This window comes from Rhea pennata, chromosome 21 (genome assembly GCF_028389875.1).
Source record: "Rhea pennata isolate bPtePen1 chromosome 21, bPtePen1.pri, whole genome shotgun sequence".
Taxonomy (NCBI): Eukaryota; Metazoa; Chordata; class Aves; order Rheiformes; family Rheidae; genus Rhea; species Rhea pennata.
Genome location: NC_084683.1, coordinates 1,541,054 through 1,561,183, shown reverse-complemented (window position 1 = coordinate 1,561,183; position 20,130 = coordinate 1,541,054). Strand labels below are relative to the sequence as shown.

General features: G+C 51.4%; 1 pseudogene; it reads left to right on the top strand.

The window, feature by feature from the left end:
- Positions 1-20,005, top strand: part of LOC134149677 (capping protein, Arp2/3 and myosin-I linker protein 2-like) — a 174,453-nt pseudogene extending 154,448 nt beyond the window's left edge.
- The last annotated feature ends 125 nt before the right edge of the window (positions 20,006-20,130 follow it).

The following is a 20,130-nucleotide window of genomic DNA, read 5'->3' as shown; positions in this document are numbered from 1 at the left end:
TGTCAGCATCATGTCTGCAGGTTTGGGGTGCCTCACATTGCCAGTTTTCTCAGATGTTTCCCATCCTTTGGCCTCTGCAGGTTGTCCTAGAAACAGATACGTCTTCTTATGTCATCCGGCTTATGTCATTTGATGATTTGGAGCAAGTTGTCATCCATGTCACCATGTCACTTAAGAAGGTCTTCCCAGATTCGTCCCCTGAGTAAGGGTTCCCTAGTCCTCAGGGACTAACATGTAGGAACTGGAGGGACCATGTCACCTTGGAGGAAACATTCTTTGCTCAGACAGAGCCAAAAAGCAGCCTGAATGTCCAACAGGGCCTTTTAATAGGAGGAAACCTTGCTAATGGAGGCCAAATGTTCCTCGTTCCCTGATCACATCGGGAAGAATATTTTTGGTCACTCTCTGGGCCTGGCAAATGGGTTATAGTTAGGCATATATTGCGGTGGGGATGATTTTCTCCCAGCCTGCTCCCTGGTCCTTCCCCCAGAGCACTGCTCAAGAACTCACCCCCCAACCTGTACGAGAGGATGCGGAGGATCACAGACTCCCTGGAGGAAATGTTGCAGAGCAACCAAGGGCCCTGTGGTAAGTGCTATTCTCCCTGTACACATAGCAGACAGGGGCAGGAGGGTTGGAGTACCTCAGAGATCAACCCAGAATCCACACAGTCATCGTCAGTGGCTATTTGTGGCTCCCCCAGATCTGGTGGCAAGGCAGCTCCTGCACTGGCTTATGTCTGTAGGAGCCCTGCCAGCAGGCTGCACTCTCCACCAGTGTACCCCATCTCACAGAGTAGGAATGAGGTGCAGGGTGTGTGAATGAGGAGCCGATCTGGCAGGCTGGGGAGATTGCAGCTTCCCAGAAAGGAGCAGGATAGCTGTATGGTGAGGATGCACAGTCATGAATGCATCTACCCATGAGGGTGTGAGTGGGTTTTATCTACCTAATGTTATACTGCTGCAGCACCAAGCCTGGGTTCTAGCTATTTGGAGTAGGAACTTTAAAGGGTTTTAGTGGGAGAAGAGTTAGACCAACATAAACTGGGAAGCAAGATGGTTGCTAAAGAAAACCAACTACATGAACATAAACCTGTCATACCTCTGCTGCCACCATAGCAACGCAATTTGCCTGACATTTCTGAGGGGCAAGGAAGGTTGTTACAGCATGGAAATTGGATCCGAGGTCAATCTCTGGGGTTGTGGCACAGGTTTGGAGCTGAGATGTCTGTGGGCACATTGGAAAAGCAGACTATGCCCCAGCACCACAAACTAGGAAGAGCACAAGGAATCATAATGAGGAGGCCACAGTGATGTGCTGGGGAGGGCTTCTGCCTGACGTTGGAGCTGTGATGTTTGCAGATGCAGTATGTTGGGGCCAGGCATACAGGAGACATGTGGGAAAAAGCAGCATATAGTCCAGATGCCATGTCCAGGAAGGCTGATGTGGCCCGGGTATGGTTTCCAGAGCAGGCCAAGCTCCACCTCTGCCATCCCAGTGCCTAGTTTTACAGTCCATGGCCATAACCACTGTGTTTATAAGGAAACAAAACCTCTTAGTAAAAGGCTGCCGAGAGAGAACAGGCAATAAGGACCTAGGATTTCCTACACGGATCAGGTGAAGGGAGCAGAGTTATTGCCTCAGCTCCCTGAGTTGTGCATTCCCTTTCAGGATGGCAGTAGACTGAGCAGGACTCTGCAGCCCCTTTGGGGAGGGCAGGGAGAGCCTCTGCCTCCCACTTTTTGCTTTCTGCCTACCCTAAATGTCTCCTCAGTGTTCCCTTGGGGAGGTCTGCTCACAGTGCCCTAAATACTGCCTTCTCTTTGCAGCTGGGTTTTCAGAGTCTTATGCTGCTTTATGTGATGACAATGGCTTTACCTTTCGTGAGGAGATCCAGTGGGTAAGCTGACCCACGCTGCAGAAAGGAGACAATCACAGCAGGTTGTTCGGAGGGCATGGCAGAGGGATGCTTGCTGGTGCCTCCACCCCACTCTGCAGCCACACAGCCATTCCAAGCAGCAGAGGCATCCTGAGAGTTGGGAGTATCTTGGGCACCAGCTACCTCCCAGGGCTGGGAGTATGCCAAGGTCAAGGAACATCCCAGAGGGCTGGGAGCATCCCAGGGATGGAAACTACAGTTTTACGCTGCTTGAGTGCTCCCTTCTCTTTTGATGTGGTGGAATGAAATGTAGAGAGGGATGAGTTACCTTGGATTAGGAAGCTTCCCAGGCTGATGTATAAGAAAAGCCCTTGGAAACCCATAGTCCTGATGGGTATCTCCAAAGAGAAGAGCTGGTGTCAGCATAACTGGCCACGTTGGGACACAGCTACAGCAGCACAGGCTGTCCCCCTCCTCCTGTGGGGCACCAGGTGACTGTAATTCACATCTTTCCAGGCCCTCATCCCCACCATAGAAGGGGTTCATGGGCTTCTTCTGGCCAATCCTTGTGAAAGCAGTCAGGAAGCCACTACAACATAGGGTTGCACCCGTATGGGACACGTGCTCTTGCTGCCTCTGTCCCTAGGAAGGTTTCCGGCTCTGGATTTAGGCATGAGGCTCCCAGCATCTGTTTAGGCTCTTGAGAACTCTGGGAAATGGGTTCTGGGTGAGGGTCCCCGATGAATCAGCCTCTGAGCAAAATATAGCTCCTTCCGTTGACAGCACAGCTTGCCAGGCATGCTAGCAGATGTCGAAGCCCTTCCCCAGACCTGGCACTGAGCCCTGTCTGAGTATCTGTCTGTCTGGCAGGATGTGGACAACTCCCCTAGTCTTACCATAGCCAAGACTGCAGGGAGTTCAACCTACTGGATTTCAGCCACTCGGAGAGCCGGTGAGTCATTCAGCCCCACCAGGTGCATCCTGGAGCACACCATTTCTCAAGCACCTTGGCCATGCTGCCCTGCACCCACCAGCACTTGTCTCCTTCCTTGCTGTGCATGGCAGGAGCTTTTCTATTCTCTTGTTGGAGGTTTTTATCTCTTCATGTGTTCCAAGGATGGTAGGTTTATGTTCTGCTGGCTGCAGGCAGATGTTTCCCCAGAGAAATCTCCAAATTAGAAGGAGAATTCCCTCTGAGAGCCACCTCTGTCCCTCCGGGTGGCTGTCTCAAGAGGCCAGAGAGACTTCCCTATCTGTTTTTAACATCCATATAACCCTAAGAACCAGCTAAGGAGGTGAAAACTGAAGGCTGTGTCGGCCTTTCACAGCTTGTGTCTGTCAGGTGTTTCCTTATGCAAAGCAGCCAGCTCTGCTAAAAGAGCTGCAAAAATTTGCAATTCTCTGTCTCCCCTCCAGATTGCAGCCCTGCTAGTACCCCAGATTGCTGTTACAGAGTTTGAGCCTTGTAATGAGGCTATGATTTCAGGTTGTGCCCTGAGCCTTACATTCAGGTTGCCCTAGCAGCTCTTCCCGTCAGCAGGGGCCTCTAATCCCTCTATACTTATGTATTTAGACATATTTAGATAGATATAGACATATCCAGAGATGTGACCTTAGAAAGAAGGAGTGAAGGCTTATCTGTAGGAGAAGGCAGTTGGCCAGGCTCTCATCTACCAACTGGGAAATAGTAAGAAGGTTTGGGCTTTTCATTTTGGGGAAAATTGGGGTGTTTGGTCCACCTGAATGGGGACATTTTTTGGATATTTCTTTGGACCAGAAAGTCAGAAAGAAACTTTCTGTTCAGTCAAGCATAACATGCACTGTTCCTTAAATGAAGATGAGTTTTAAACAAAAATGGACATTCTAATGGGGACATCCAAATTTTTGATTGATTTTCTTTTCACGGGAACAATCTGATAAAACTGAGCTCTATTTGTGAGGTGCTTTAAACTCACAGGCCTTCTCCAAAAATGCCTTAGCCTGACTGCTCAGTCCTGCTCTGGTGAACACTGTGTTTGTGCACCCTGGGCCCATTTGTGGAGGTATACCCTGGGGCAGCTGTGGCTGGGTATACCAAAGCTGTTGTGGCTGCGCACCAGGAGGCAGTTGTGCTTGCATGCTCCAGGGTGACTGCTTTTGCACCCTGTGGTGACCGTGCCTGTGTGCCCCAGGGTGGTTGTGGCAGTGCACCAGGAAGCTTTTTTGTGCATGTGCCCTGGGGAGATTGTGTTTGTGCATGCTTGTGTGGTTGTGGCTGTGCACCCTGTGGCGGTTGTACTTGTGCTCCATGGAGGGGTGCATATGAGTGGGGCCCAACTGGCTGCTTTGTCAGGCAGCCACCCTCAGTCTGGCCCCTGACTGCCTTGTTCTTGTCACCCTGCAGAGACGTGGCACTGAGTGTTGCTGCCTTGTCCTTCAATCTGTGGTTCACAAAGCTCTACTGCAAGGACTTCAGACTGGTGAGTGCCCATCATGTGGCACAGGTCCTGGTGGAGCTGTGTCTCCTGGAGATGGATGGGCTCTCAGAAAGGCTTTCTTTATCTGCAGAACCTGGAGATTTCAGAGCAACTCCTGTATATGCTCAGCAAATCAGTGACACTGGAGGAGTTGGTGCTGGAAAACAGGGGGCTAAAATCGTAAGGAAATACACTGCTTTTCTGAGGGTATTCTGTAATATTGATGTATCCCGGACAGCACTAGATAATTTCTTCTGGTCAGCACAGGGAGCTTCCTCTATCTTTCCTCCAGCTATTTGGCTGATTATGTCCTCAAAGTGTTAAAACAGTAACAGTTTTGGTCAGACTTGAATCCATAGGTAAAGCATTTGAGCCATGTCAACCTGCATCTAACAGGACAAACTCCTGCCTTGTAAATTGGAGGCTGGAGGAGGGGGAATGCTTGTCCCTCACAGGTGCTGAAGCACTGATCTGTGCTGGAGGCAGGGCTTGCACCTTCATTAAAATGGCTGAGGGATCTAAGGATGTCAGAGGGATTCCCAGTTTAGGACTGGTGGGGCTCCTTAATAAGGTCACTGAAATATTAAAGTACACACAGGCCCTGCATGGGTAGAAGACAGCAGAGCTGGACTGCCAGTGTTGTCAGGAGGATGCAGAGGATCTTAGCAGCCCTGCCCAGCTCACATTGCATGCATAGTGCAGCGTAGGCCAGCTCACTCACATGCCAGAGCTGGATGTCCCTGCAACTGGGGTGCTGATGCCACGTAGCTTGGACAGGATGAGAGCCCACTGAACAGCAGCCTTCCCACAGCCTCGAGGCCAGCAGACCTGGCTGCAGCCTTGGTGAGGCTTTGCTTTTGGATGGAGCCTGTCATCCTCGTAGGAGCCAGTGCTGCATCCCCACATGGCTGCAAGGTGGGCAGCCATGCCTCTCAATGGTGCCTGTACCTTTGTCAGCCCTTCTTTCTGCAGTGACTTCGCTCAGAGGATGGCCCAAGCACTCAGCAGACATCCTGACTCTGTGCTGCACACCATCAATCTTGCTGGCAACCAGCTGGAATACAGAGGTACCCTACACCCCACAGTAGCAGATGTGTTTAAGCTCATGCAAACTGTTATTTTTCTCCTGTCCTTGCCTTCCCTTCATCTCTTTCCCCAACTCTGTATCCCATTGGCAGCTGGGCAAAGGCAGCTCCCTGCCTGGAAGTGCCTATGGGGAAAGCAACAGGAAGGGGCTGGCTCCATTCTCAACCCCTAATTCCCTGTGTAGCCTGATGGCGACCACGTGGAGCAACCCATGGCCTCCTTCTGCACTTGCAAGGCAGCCCAAGCCACTCATCACTGTTGCCGTGCCTGCAGCAAGCAACTCAGAGAGCTGTCCTTGTTGGCCTGCACTGTGGGGACAATACTTAAGGGTGGCGGAGGCACCCAGACCCCCATTTGCGCTGTCACGGCTGCTCAGGGCTTTCTACTCTTCCATCAGGGATAATTGCCTTCAGCCGGCACTTTGAGAAGAGGCCCAAGGGCCTGCAGAGCCTCAACTTGGCCAGGACATCACTCACTGCTAAAGGTACAGCCCTGAGACAATATTCCCCCCGCCCCCTTCAGGTCCCAGTGGGGAGGCCAGTCAGACTGACTCTATCCACAGCATTTATGGCTCAGCGGGGCCAGGCTGACATCAAAGAATCTCCCAGAGGGGATGGCATGGGTGGGCTGGGGGCCATGTGCCCTTGATGAGGCATTTCGGAGAATGGCACACTCTGCCCAGAATCAGCTTCACCACTGGCTGCAAATAAAATGTCTCCAAAATGATGTTGCAAAGCCTGGCTGGGCATAGCATACTTGGGTGCACGGGATGAGGAGAAGGAACAGTCCCCCAGGGATGCCATGGACAAGATATTTCCAAGAACACAATTTCCTGCTGCCCTGGACATAGGAAATTGCCCCTTCTTCTATTCCATGGCTCTCCATAGTGCAGGGATGCACTCTGTCCAAGATCTGTGGGCATCTGTTTCTTTGGCCTACCCTCAAGCAGGAATGAGCACATTATGCCAGGCCCTAGCAGCTAACGAAGCCATCCGCTCTTCCCTCCGGCACTTGGACCTCTCTGGGAACCCCAGCACCCTGGCCATGGATGACACTAGTGTGAGTGCTATGGGCTGAGAAGGGTTAATGCTCTGACATTGTAGGATAGACTGTCTCCTGCACACATGGGGAGCACCTCTTCCTCTGGTGGCCTTGCTGCTTCTATGAGAGAATTGAGAGGGCTTGCCTTGGTTCATTCAGAGGCTGATCTCTGCGTTGTAGTTGCCCAGGCACTCAGAAGTGGCTGTTGCTGGAGGGTCTGAAACCAAGGTGCTTGGCATCCCCAGGTGCATTTGCGCAGAGGTGCTTGGCTCTCTGGAAAGCCATGGCTGCGACATCTTCCTGCCTATCTGACAGCAGCTGTGGGACTCTGCTGTGGAGACACCTCCACGTCCTCACGTGAGGATCGGAGATGGCATCTTGAGCAAGGAGACACCCCAGGGACCGAATGGCCCATGCATGGAGTGTGGGTCGCTGTGTGATTCATCACCATCTTCACTTCTGCTCCCTAGTTAGAAGGAAGGAAGTTGGCCAGATTGGCTGGGATTCTTGAGGAATCCCAGAGTCAGAGGGTACCCAAGGTGGATACCAGGAGTCCTGGATGAGCTTCTGGATCCTTTCTCCTGACAGAGTTTGCAGAACCTCCTCTGACGGTGCAACTCACTCTCTCACCTCAGCCTGTCTGGCACTGACTGCTCTTTAGACACTGTGAGTACGCAAGCAGGGGGACCCCAGATAGGTATCAGTGCCCAGCTCCAGAAGCTGTGCCACACCCCAACAGGTGTCCCCAGCCCCACTACTTGCATCCTATGTGGCATGGGGCTGCATAGGCCCAGGAACAGGAAACTTGTTGGGTCAGAGCGGTATGATGGCAGCCAGCTCAGCAATACATTGTTCTGCATCCCATGGCCTGGGTGGGCTGGGAGACACCAGCTTCAGCAGGAGGAAGAAGAGAGCTGGGAGCAATGGTGGTAGCTGGCAGCCCAAGCATGGGCAGACCTCCTACCTTAGGGTCTCCCACACTGTCTCTTCTCATCTGGCATGCATGAGGTGCCATGGTGCTAGCTGGATCCTTGACCTATCTCAACTTACTCCCTCCTGCAGCTCTTTGGAGCACTGACCCATGGATGCTGCACCAGCCTTGTCCATCTGGATCTTTCCAAAAATGTGTACTCACACAAGTAAGCCCAGCACATGAAAGGGAAGGAATCTGTGCCATGGCTCATCATGGCCCAGTTGGCAGTGACTGCCTGGCATCTCCTGAAGCAGTGGGCAGCCAGTGCCAGCTATAGGCATGCACAGAAGATGATGCTATTTTGTGCTTTTCCTTTCAGGAGGGTGAAAGATGTCTTCTCTCCTGCCATCAAGCAATTTTTCAGCAAGGCCTGTGCCCTCAGGCATGTTTCACTGGCAGGTACAAAGCTGCCTCCAGATGTTGTAAGGTAAGATGCGAACAGCACGCTGGCAAGACATTCAGCCACTTAGAGTCCAGCTCCAGGGCCTGAGCCACCCCTGTTACCCCTGTAGAGGCTCAGCAGGGTGATGGAGAGGCTCTGGGTCTGCCAATGGGAGCAGATTATGGGTAAGCATTGTCCAGTGGGACATGGCTTAGGACTTTGAAGTTAGAGGGGACAGATGAGGATGCTGGGTAAGAGTGGCAAAATACAGAGTTCTGCATGCTGGGAAACAACCCTTTCCCTATCTTCCTTGTCCCACTCGGCAGCCCACAGAGGGTGCCCTATGGCAGGTGGCTGGCACCCACACTGCTCTAGCCAATGGCTTTGGTGACTTTTCCAGGGCTTTGCTGCAAGGACTGGCGTACAACAGTTGTATCAGTGACCTTCACCTGGATCTCAGCAGCTGTGAGGTGAGGGGGCAGCCTGTGTATAGCGAACACCCGTGAGTTGTATGAGCCCAGCAGCACTAGAGGCACAGTCTCCAGCCAGGGTACCATATTGTATCCCTAGGGGTGTGCTTCCCTGAGGGGAAGAGGCCATGGCAGGGGAGGCAGGTGCTCATTCCCGTATGGGAAGATCCATCCCCAACTACCACGGGGCTGAGGTGACCTTCCTGACAGCAGGCTTATATTTGCAGGGCTTGCCACCTTCCCATATACTGACATGTTTCTGTTTATTTCAAGCTGAGGTCAGCAGGGGCCCAAGTCATCCAGGATCTCATCTCTGATGCCAATTCCATCAGTGACCTGGATTTGTCTGGTAATGGTAGGTCATTTTTCCTTATCTGGGAGTGCAATCTCCTCCACCTGTGGGCACAATTGCCTCAGGGTGTTCGGCAGAGGCTGAGGTAGACCCAGCATCTCCTAAGCTTGTAGAAGTATCCTGGGGAGACGGAGCAGCTTTGGAGAACTGAGCAGGGTCACATCAGGCTGTCAGAGATACTCTTTGCACTCTTGAGCCATAGCTGACCTATGGCCCTTGCCTGCCTATGACTGCACATCTATACAGGCTCAAAGTGTACCCACTTTCTGGTGCCCACCTGGTGTCCAGAGCTTTGTCTCAGCAGAAGGCTGTGAAATCCCCCACCTAGAACTAGGGCTGTGCCTTCTATGCTTGTCTACCTTTTGACCATGCTGCTTAACACAAAATTAGACTGTGCTTTGTCTTTCATTAGCAGCAGCCACAACATTACAGGCTATGCAAGCATCTAAGCTAAAGGTTTAGTGGGCAAAGTACAAAAGGACAACCAAGTCATACCGGTGTTCCACAAGATGTGAGTACCCAAACACCTGGAGTGGATTCCTCCGAGGCAAATTATCACTTCACTGAGATTTTTGTCTTTCTACCCTAAAAACAAAACCTACAGGCCTTCCCCAAGACAGGAAAGACTTGTTTGTGCTCTTCTTCCCCACAATGATCTCCTTCCTGCTATCCAGCAGTCTCCTAATGTGCCAGACCTTTTCCATCTTTGCATCCAATTCTGGCCAGCAACAGTGGCCCTCACCTCTCATGTCCATGACATTCTTCCCTGTACAGGTCTGCCTTCTTGTAATTTCAACCACGCAACATCAGACTCATGTTAAAAATATATGAGTGCTCATTTTCCATGTACCCATTGCAGTTTAATTCCTGCACTTCATCAGGATCAGTTAGTTAAATGGCAAAATTATTGGGGAAATGTGTAACAAGAATTCAGTTCTGGGCTTCAAAAGTGGTGACTAGGTTAGCTGGACACTTGGTGGAGCCAAGGCAGTATTGGGCCTGTGTGGCATTGGCTCCTTCTGTGCTCGCTGCTGAGCCTACAGAGAGTCAAGTGCAGTCTCTCCAATATTTCTTCAAACACTCTGGAGAGATCAAGCCTGCCTCGACTTACCAGCTAACTTTGTCACATGGCAAAGGGCATCTCACCAAATGTGGACATACACAAGTCCATGGACCTTAACGGGATGCACCCATGAGTGCTGAGGGAGCTGGCTGATGTCATTGCAAGGTCACTCTCAATCATCTTTGAAAGGTCATGGTGATCAGGAGAGGTATCTGAGGACTGGAAGAAAACAAATGCCCCTCCAGTCTTCAAAAAGGGCAAGAAGGAGGGAACTTCTGGCCAGTCAGCTTTGCCTCAATCTCTGGAAAGGTGCTGCGGCAGCTAATCCTGAATACTACTTCCAAGCATTGTAAAGGATAAGAAGGTGATCATGAGTAGTCAGCATGGATTCACAAAGGGGGAAATCACGCTTAAGCAACCTGAAAGCCTTCTAGGGTGGAATGACTACCTGGCAGATGAAGCCAGATGCAGATGCAGAGAGCAGTGGATGTTGTCTCCTTTGACTTCAGTAAAACTTTTGACACTGTCTCCCATAATGTCCTCATATGTATCTCATCCAGGAAAGCAGACTTTGGGCTCTTCAGAGACCTACTTGGAGGAAGCTCATGTATTAAGGCCTTAGAAGGAAGGGGGTCCAGGAGAGCTGGCTAGTATTCAAACATCACTGCCTCCAAGCTCAAGAGGGGTGCATCTGTATGAGTAAGAAGTCCAGCAAACGGGGCAGGAGACCTGCAGAGATGAGCAAGGAGCTCTTGGCCAAATTCAGACAGAAGGAGAAAGTACACAGAATGTGGAAGAGGGGACAGGCTACTTGGGAGAATTTTAGGAATGCAGTCAGAGTATTTAGAGATGTGGTGAGGAAGGCTAAGGCCCATTTGGAATTGAGTCTGGCAAGGGATGTTAATGACAACAGGAAGGGCTTCTTCAAATACATCAGTAACAAGAGGAGGACTAGGGAAAATGTGGGTCCACTGCTGAATGGGGTGGGGGCCCTGGTGACGAAGGATACAGAGAAGGCAGAGTTACTGAATACCTTCTTTGCTTCAGTTGTCACTGCTAAGGGCAGCCCTCAAGAATCGCAGAGCCTGGATGTAAGAGAGAAAGTCTGGAGAAAGAAAGACTTTCCTTTGGTTGAGGAGGATAGGATTAGAGATCTTCTGGGCAAGCTTGACATCCACAAATCCATGGGCCCTGATGGCATGCACCCAGGAGTACTAAGGGAGCTAGCGGACATTGTTGCCAGGCCTCTCTCCATCATCTTTGAAAAGTCATGGAGAACCAGAGAGGTGCCTGAGGACTGGAAGAAAGCCATTGTCACTCCAGTCTTCAAGAAGGGCAAGATGGAGGACCCAGGCAACTACAAGCCAGACAGACTCACCTCCATCCCTGGGAAGGTGATGGAACAGCTCATTCTGGATGTCATCTGTAAGCATATGGAGGAAAAGAAGGTGATCAGGAGTAACCAGCATGGATTCACCAAAGGGAAATCCTGCTTCACCAACATGATAGCCTTCTCTGATGGAATGACTGCCTGGGTAAATGAGGGGAGAGTAGTGGACGTTGTGTCCCTTGACTTCAGCAAGGCTTTTGACTCTGTCTCCCATAACATCCTCCTAGGCAAGCTCAGGAAGTGTGGGTTAAATGGGTGGACAGTGAGGTGGATTGAGAAGTGGCTGAAAGGCAGAGCTCAGAGGGCTGTGCTTAGTGACACAGAGTCTAGTTGGAGGCCTGTGGCTAGTGGCGTCCCCCAGGGCTCAGTACTGGGTCCCATCCTGTTCGACTTGTTCATCAATGACCTGGATGAAGGGACAGAGTGCCTGCTCAGCAAGATTGCTGATGATACCAAGCTGAGAGAAGTGGCTGATACACCTGAGGGCTGTGCTGCCCTTCAGAGAGACCTGGACAGGCTGGAGAGCTGGGCAGAGAGGAACCTCCTGAGGTTCAACAGGGGCAAGTGCAGAGTCCTGCACCTAGGGAGAGATAACCCTAGGCACCAGTATGAGCTTGGAGCTGATCTGCTGGAGAGCAGCTCTGCAGGGAAGGACCTGGGAGTGCAGGTAGATGACAAGTTGACTATGAGCCAGCAATGTGTCCTTGTGGCCAGGAAGGCCAAAGGCCAACTTCATTGGTTGCTCATCTAGCCTGCACTTCATCAGCTTACATAGAATCATAGGATCAGTAAGGTTGGAAGAGACCTCTAGAGATCATCTGGTCCAACCTCCCTGCTCAAGCAGGGTCACCTAGAGCCAATGGTTCTGTGATTCTGTGGGGGATCTGACTGGGTTATTTGCACCACAGTTGCTTTGACTGTCCTTTGGCACAGGGAATGACAGGAGATGATGCCCATGCAAAAGCTGCAGCTTTTGAGAGCCCCGCAGCAGGGCATGTACTCTGAGCCTTCAGCTCCCCAGGTAGCTTTCCTTTAAGTGGAGCAGGTAACCACGACCCGGGCTCTTTTCCAGCAGTGGCCAGGGCTTATGTATGCCCCAGTATCACTAAGAGAGGGGCAATCCTCCTCCATCTGTGCTGGGGAATGGGATGGACCTGATCAAGACTCAGCTGAAGGATAGCATCTTCATCACAGGATGTGGGATAACTTATTTGGCTACTGACTTCTCCTTCCTCAGGCTCTGTATAGTTCTCATTTCACATCCTTCTTGCCACAAACTTCTGCAGTTCACTTAATTCAAAGTAATCTAACATTGCAAGCTCGGGTTTTGAAATTAACCAAGATGTTTAAAAGCTTTGTCTGAGCTGAAACTCTTTCAGTCCCTGACAGGATCCCTGCCCCATCTAACCTCAGCCTGCCACAGCCTCTGAAGCCACAGGGTTGCGAGAGAGCAATCCTACTTATTGCAAGCATCAGTTCTACAGCCTTTTTAATTCCACCTGCAAGTCCTTGTAATATCTTAAACTGGCCTCACAAAGATCTCACAGTATATCATGCAGTGCCTCTATAGCTGGATCACTCTAGGAAAGATGACGTGTCTGCAGCCATTCAGAAACTTGTGCAAAATCAGCTCATGGCTTCCCTGACTCACAAATGCTCCAAAAACTTGCTGCCTTCCAAAAATCTCTAGCCAACCTTTTCCAAAATGTAGTTTTATTTTGTTTTTCCCCAAATAGAAACTCTGTGCTGGAGGGATAGTGAGCGCCTAAGAGCTGCATGCAGTCCGGTAGTCCTCCAGCTAATATCTCAGCACCGCAGACTTTGCAGTGTTCACTTAATAACAGCAATTGTTTGCTCCATTGTGCTCCAGTTAAAAATTAAAAAAAGGAGAGGGAAAGACAGATGCCCCTTGAACACTGGCCACAGCCAATGCAGTACCCGTTTTGCAAAGATCAAGGACTCTTATAGCATATTGGCATGCCACTGATTTCTCTGCTGTGTTGGATGGGGGTTGCATGGAATATAATGATGCCAGGGAGGGCCCTTCCCTGGCCACAGCTCCATCACTCTGTGTGTGCAAAGGCAGTCAAGGACAAATCTGTGGTAGTGGGCTGGAGAAAACTCCTCTTGGAGTTATGTTGTCTTGGGCTTTGCCTGGTAGGTCTTGGGTGCCCCTTGCCCTGGGACAGTGGAGTAATGGGGTGAGAGGTCCCTGCCCAGACACATGTGCAGCAGCAGGGCCATAAGCTACACTCTAGCCACTTGGGAACCCGCTGACCTCCTCTGTAGGCGTTGGGGTTCATCAGTCCCTTGGAGTCCTGCTGACCTCCTTCCCAGTTTCTGGGGATCACCAGAGTGGGAGTATGGGGGTACTCTGTGTTTTGGTGTCGATAGTATATAACCTTTGCTTGCTGAATTTTCCTGGGAAAGCTGTAGTCATGAGAATGGGGGTACAGGCCCACACTACAGGAAGGATGTCTGGATGCATTCTGGGACAGGGCTGAGGGGGGAAGGCAGCAGAAAGCAATTCCTCTGTAGCCCCGTAAGTGCTCCCAGCAGCTCAACACAGCCTTGCCACCCTAGTTCCAAATCACAAGACTCTCACAGGGGATATTTATTTGCTGGGTGAGACTCCTCTCAGCCCCTGGTTTTACCTGCCCTCTCAGGGGCAGATGAATAGGTCTTTGCCCTGCGTGGGAGAGCCATGAAGAGGATGAAGACATTCAGGGTCTGCCTGGGATTCCCCTCTGCCAGCCTGGCAGGTCTGTGGGTTGCCCTTGGTGGGCCACACAATCGCCTTGGTCCAGCTTTTGCGGTCTGGACTGCTCAGAGCATCCTACTGGGTGTTTCATGGCTCCACTCATTTCTCATAGGTTTTGACTCTGATACGGTGATGCTGGTTCTGTCCATTGGCAGAAGCAAGTCCATTAGGCATGTCTCTTTGGGGAAAAACTTTAACGTCAAATCCAAGTAAGTGCAACCTGTGGCATTGTCTTCAGGCCAGTGGCTGCTCTAGCACCATGCACCTGCCTCACTTCTCTCTCTCTCTCTCTCCATCTGAGCCCTGGGCCAATCGGAAATGCAAGGAATTGCCTTGTCTTCCCTCAGAGGCCTGCTTGCCCTGCTATACCATGGACTCATGGGGGGACTGTCACTTGCTCCTGACCCAGTCTGTGCTGGAGGGCAGGCGTCACAGACACAGGTCACAGCCTCTTGAAACATAGGTAGGAGTCAGGCAGGAGGCTGACAGATGTGCGGTGGTTTTGGGCAAAGGCAGAAGGATTGAGCTTTGCCAGCTGTTCTTGCTGTTCTGGGGGAAGTGATGCTGGGATGCATGTATAACTATCTGCCTCTCCTGCAGAGATGGGCTGCTGGATGTCCTGCACTGCACTGTCCAGATTACCCAAGAGGATGACTGTGTAGGTACCTTCTGCTGCATCAGGGGCCCTTACTTGCCCCAGCCATCCTGCCTGTGCCCTGCCTCTCGTCAACCGCCATGACCCCAGGGCTCTGTGCAGACTCCGCTCCAGGGACGCTGTCCAACTTGGCATGACAGACACATCTCTCCCTCCTCTTCCCCCTTCCAGAGTCTCCAGTCCCTGTCAGTGGCTGAATCACGCCTCAAGCTGGGAACCAATGTCTTGCTCAGTGCCCTGGGCTATAACACCAGTCTCATTGCTCTGGACATCAGCGGCAATGCCATGGGAGACACCGGTGCCAAGATGCTAGCCAAAGCCCTGCAAATCAACACAAAGCTCTGGTAGCATGGGAAGGGCATCCTTCTCACATTGTGCCAGGTGGTCTTGACACAATAGTCCTCATGATACTGATACTACTGAAAGAGGCTTATTGTGGCTCCTTGGGACCACAGATGCAACCCTGCCAGTCCCAGCAAGCAGCTGAATGCTGTGACCATAGCTCTCTTGGCAGCCAGCTGCTGGTGCTGACACATGACATGTAAAAGGCAGGAGAGTAGTTAAATCTCTTCCTCTGCATGGCAGCTCCACACCAGCACTTGCCAGCTCTTTTCCAGGCTCCCATGAAGTTCAGAGTGCTGGAGCACTCTGAATGCCTTGTGCTCATTATTCATCCATGCTTTGTTATCAGTGCCCTAGGCAAGAGATGGCAGAGTGCAGTTTCTTGTCCCTAAAATGTCACTTTTTTACCAAATTATTCCTGAAAAGGAAAGGTAAAAGTTTCTGGTGGAGAGAGGGAGCTGGGAAAGGTCTGTCAGCTGCAGACATTCCTCTGTGGGACTTCTGCCCCTTCCAGCAGAGTGATGCCTTTCTGAGTAAGGCTGCCCTGCTCTGCATCCCCTCCAGACATCCAGCTACTTTGCAGCCGTCTGCAGGGGAAAAGTTTAGCTTTTGAATCATGAGGTTAAGATTTTTAACCCCATTTCCCTGCCTCCTGGTTTGTGAGGTCAGCTTGACTGAGGCTTCCTGGCACCTAGCAGGACAGGCATAGCTTGTCACGGCCCCGCCTGTTCCTGGCAGCCAGACACCTGCCCTCTATGCCAGCTATCAGTTCCTAGCTGGAGAGTAGGTTGGTGTCCCATTTGGTGAGCTGACATAGGCTACTGTTTTGGTCTGGAGAGGACTCACTCTTGTACTCTTTGCAGGACCGTGGTTTGGGACAGGAACAACACAACTGGCCACGGACTCCTGGAGGTGGCTCAAGCCTTGGAGAGGTAGAGAGGGGGTTGTTTGGTTGACCTGCCCTGCTACCACCATGCACAAGAGACTCTAGCACCAGGACATCACCATCCCCAAGCCCTCTTCCCACTAAATGCAGAAAGGGTATCTCACTCAGAGCCAGTGGGTTGGAAACAGTGCTTAGGGGAGTTTCCATACAGTGTAGTCACTACACGGCCCTGGCCTTGCAGCTAGCAAAGCAACCCACAACGCACCTGTTGACATCATCTTCATTAGTCATCTTTGTTGCTTCAGAGCCCCAAGGCTGGCTGTGGCCCACATTTCCCCCTTCCAGCACCATGGATCACTTAAGAGGAAGAGGGACAAGTTTTACAGCCAAGGAGAAAAGTCTTGCTCCTAAGCTATGGTACCCACCAGAGTTGAGAGCCTACATCAGGAGTGCTGAGGATCTCTATCCAAACCAAGCACAGAGTTTTGTCACTCTGAACCATACCAAAGTCAGCGTACGGTGAGCACAGTGTGATCTGCTCAGGCATAGGCTGTTTTTTGTGGGGATCTGGCACTCTGCTTCCTCCTACCCACAAAAGATGGAAAACAAATGTTCATTTACTGAGACCACTGTGGGGTCTCATACATGGCCATGCTGATGCACAGGGAGGCAAAACACTATAGGGGCTCCAGTGGTTTGAGTCGAGAGGGCCTCAGTCTGAGTGGCCAGAGAGTACAGACAGGCGGCCACTGTGACCCTGGGGAGTTTACTCATCTGCTCGAGCTTAGCCATCCCCACAAGCCCTGTCGTCATGAAAATGCTTTCCCCATGCAGGTGTTTCATGGTGGAGATAAAACCATGAGGCTGATGTGCCAGGGTCTCTGCCACTGCAAGGCAGGAGATGCCATGTAGATGCTTGCTTGCAGCAAAGGGGCTGGTAGTGCCACTGTCCTGATGCTCACCTGTGCCATTGCCTGACAGGAACTACACCCTCAAGTCTATGCCCCTGCCAATGAATGATGTGGTGCAGGCGTATTGGAGCAACCCTGAGAAAACAGAGGAGGCAGTGCACGAGGTGGGGCTGGGGTCTGGGGGAGATGGGCTGGGGTGCCAAAGATGCCTCCTCACGGGGTTATTACATGCTGCAGATCCAGTCCTGCCTGACAAGGAACCAAATGCAACACATGCTGCCCACACAAACCTTCTGGCTGCAGCAGGGCATCCTGACCACCTCTTCTGAACAGGCAAGTACATGAAACCACCATGTTTGGCTGTACAGCCAGCTGTTCTGCTCCAGCATGAGTAATCTTGGCTAGTGCAGGACATCAAAGCAGACCTCTGCCCACCTCACGCTGATCCTTGCAAGCAGCACAGACCACTTTTCACACTTTCTGAGCCCAGGACAGAGCAGGCCGTGGAGAAGAGAGCAGGACTGGGCAGGAGGGAAGGAGGCTGAGGTACTCAAGCAGCCTTCATCCTTGTGCTTCGCACAAATTTGGTGCTGAGGAATTTAGGGACTGCTCATCCCCCCCCCCCCCCCACCCACAGTATGCTGCCGTCTTCATGTGCTCAACACATGCTTGCAAGAAATTCCCTGCTGTACAGCATTCCTGGTCACTAGTCAGGGAAGACCTTGTGGAGCGTTACCTGCATGTGCTCCCAGTGCTCAGTCAAGCAGCACCCATGTGTCCTTCTCCTGGGAAATCACAGAAAGGACAGAGACTTACAGTGCTTCTCAGGCACTGGTGCATGACAGCATCTCCTCTATGCTCCAGATGGTGAACGAAATCTGCCTCAGCGTGCAGAAGCATGTTGACATCCTGAGCTCCTGCCTGGGCAGGGAAGTGGAAGATGACGTCCTCTTTGCAGAGGAAGCCGTCAGGAACGCCAACCTGTCCGTCAGTGTAAGTCTGCCACACTCCCAGAAAACTGCGGTCACCTTCCCTCTGCTTTGCCTTCCTGTTGTGGGAAAGAAACGTTCAATTCATGGGGTTTAAATCCAAGACCAAGCAGTTTATTGATTTATTAATGACATTTAACTAGCAAACAGTGAATTTTCAAGATCAGTATCATAAATGCAACAGATATACATCACATTACTAAACACTTGTAAAATGTTAAAAAACAGCTTCAAATTTCTGAGCCCCCTTCAAATCCCAAGATGGTCTAATCCACATACATAGATACACACAGTTGTGTGCATACCTTCCCCAGGAACCGTGGGCTATAAGCACATTCCCTCTTCAAAAGAGGAGATTCCCCTGCTTGCACCACCTCTCTTTGGGAGCTGCAAATGCTCTGGCTTTGGGCTCACCCATTCTGCTTCTTACAATCTGCTGATGCTGACGCTGGTGATAAACCTCCCCATGTTCCTCCAGAGGGTCCCTCCTTGGGGATCCCCATACTCTTAGCTGCATTGGCTGGATGCAGCCTCCCACAACATGGTGAGGAGAATGTTCCACCAGGCCATGATACTGGTGGAGGCCACTCCTGGCAGTGTTAGACTCTGTTAGACTGCTGCTGTTCCCATTTCTCTCTCCTGATTACACATTTTCTTTCTTCTTCTATACTTCCTTTCAAGCTGCCACTTTTTTTTTTCTTTTTTTTCCCCCTCAAGTCTCTTGGCCACTCCCTAGTTACTGTTTAATCCAGCTAGTGGGCATCTTCTTCCTCAGTGTTATCACTTACTATCTCATCAGCTGCTGTTGCAGGGGAGAGGTGTGGTTCTCTCCACACACCTGAGCCTGTGCCCCTATCCCAAGCCTGTCACTATGTCCTCATCCCTGTGTAGCAATTGTCTCTACATGAGCTGGCGAGGCCAAGAGCCATGGTGCCTCCCCAGCTCCACTGGGCTTTTCCAAGAGATACACTGCGTCTCTCCATCCCAGCAGGAGTGAAAATTTGCACAAATCTATGAGCAGTTTGTTAGAGACTGGAGATGCAGAGGACTCCTGGGGGCCAGAATTTCCTTGAGGCTGCACCAGAAAGGATTTGCATCAGGTGTTTTGGGGACAGAATTGCTTCAAATACAGACCATCACAACTGCTTGCTTGCAAGGGGCTGGCACTGACTTTACAACCTACAGTGAGACCTAACAGGGTGGGGGATGCTACTGCAGACAAGGAGAGGAGGGGCTTTTGCCACTTACTGCCAAGTCTCCTGGTAGCACCTGGAGCCTATACCATGGTGAAGATGCTCTGCAGGGACCTGGCACTGTTCTCCAAATGTTGGGGACAAATGGTTGTGCATGGTGAGTACGTATTCCTGCAGCAGGGTGAGAAAGAGGTTACTCATCAGCTTCCTGGGTTAGGGAAGGCCTCTAGAGAGATTTAACTAAAGAAGAGAGTGCTGATGCTGCAGAGATACTGGAAGGGATAGGAAAAGATAAGCGGTGTGAGAGCAGATTGGGCACAACGAGAGGAGAGCTAATGGACTCTGGGGGCAGTGGGCAGGGAATGACTGAGAGGGAGAAGAATGCAGAGAGGCTGGGGGGGCCCAACTTCAGCCCGGTGTGGCTGGTAGATCCCTGGGTGTCCCCAGCTAATGCAAGGAGAGCTTTGCTACAAGGCAGCCGTGGACCAGGACTGAGCCTACCATACATGGCCAAGCAGAGGAAAGATAATTTGCTATAGGCTCATCCACACTTTCTCTCCACCCCTTGCAGATTTTGCCTCTGTTGTATGAAGCAGGAAACACCCCGTACCAGAACGGCAAGCTGCAGCATAAGATGGAATGTCTCACAGAGGAAGCGTCACAGGCCTGCGGCCAGGAAATCCAGGTGGATGCCTGCTAGGAGCCAGTGCAGCAAGCAGGGAGCCACCAGTGGCATGGGATGCTTGTCAGCCTCAGCCCAAGATGTGACAAAGCCCCAGAGGCAGGGACTGTCCTGCCAAAGGGATGACAGCTGCTCTGAGCCTGACACACAGTGTGCTCCAGCAGAGCACCTACTGTGCACCTTCCATCACTCAGGTCCCCTCTGTACACAACATCTCCGGAGACGAATAGGAAAACATTTGAATTCTAATAGAAAAGATGCATAAAATTCCTTTTTCCCACCCCTAAATTCTGGATTTGCTGCAGGCGATCATGCAAGCCGTATTGGACACAGTACACAACCTGTGCCTGGCCATGGTACAGAAGAGGGGAGTCAGGGACCAGCTGGTCAGTGCCATGTCAGAGCGCATCTATCTCCAGCACCACCTCAACCTCGGTTCTGTCCTGGACCGAATGGTCACTGATGTCTTCAACAAGCTGAAGTGGGTGACATGACTTTTTCCCTTTTTGCTCAGCTGCACATTTAAGGGGCTGCTGCTCAGCTGTCTCTGTCCCTTGGGGCAGCTCAAGATCAGAGTCACCCCATGTGGCTGTGCTGCCAGGGAGAGTGGCCTTTAAGG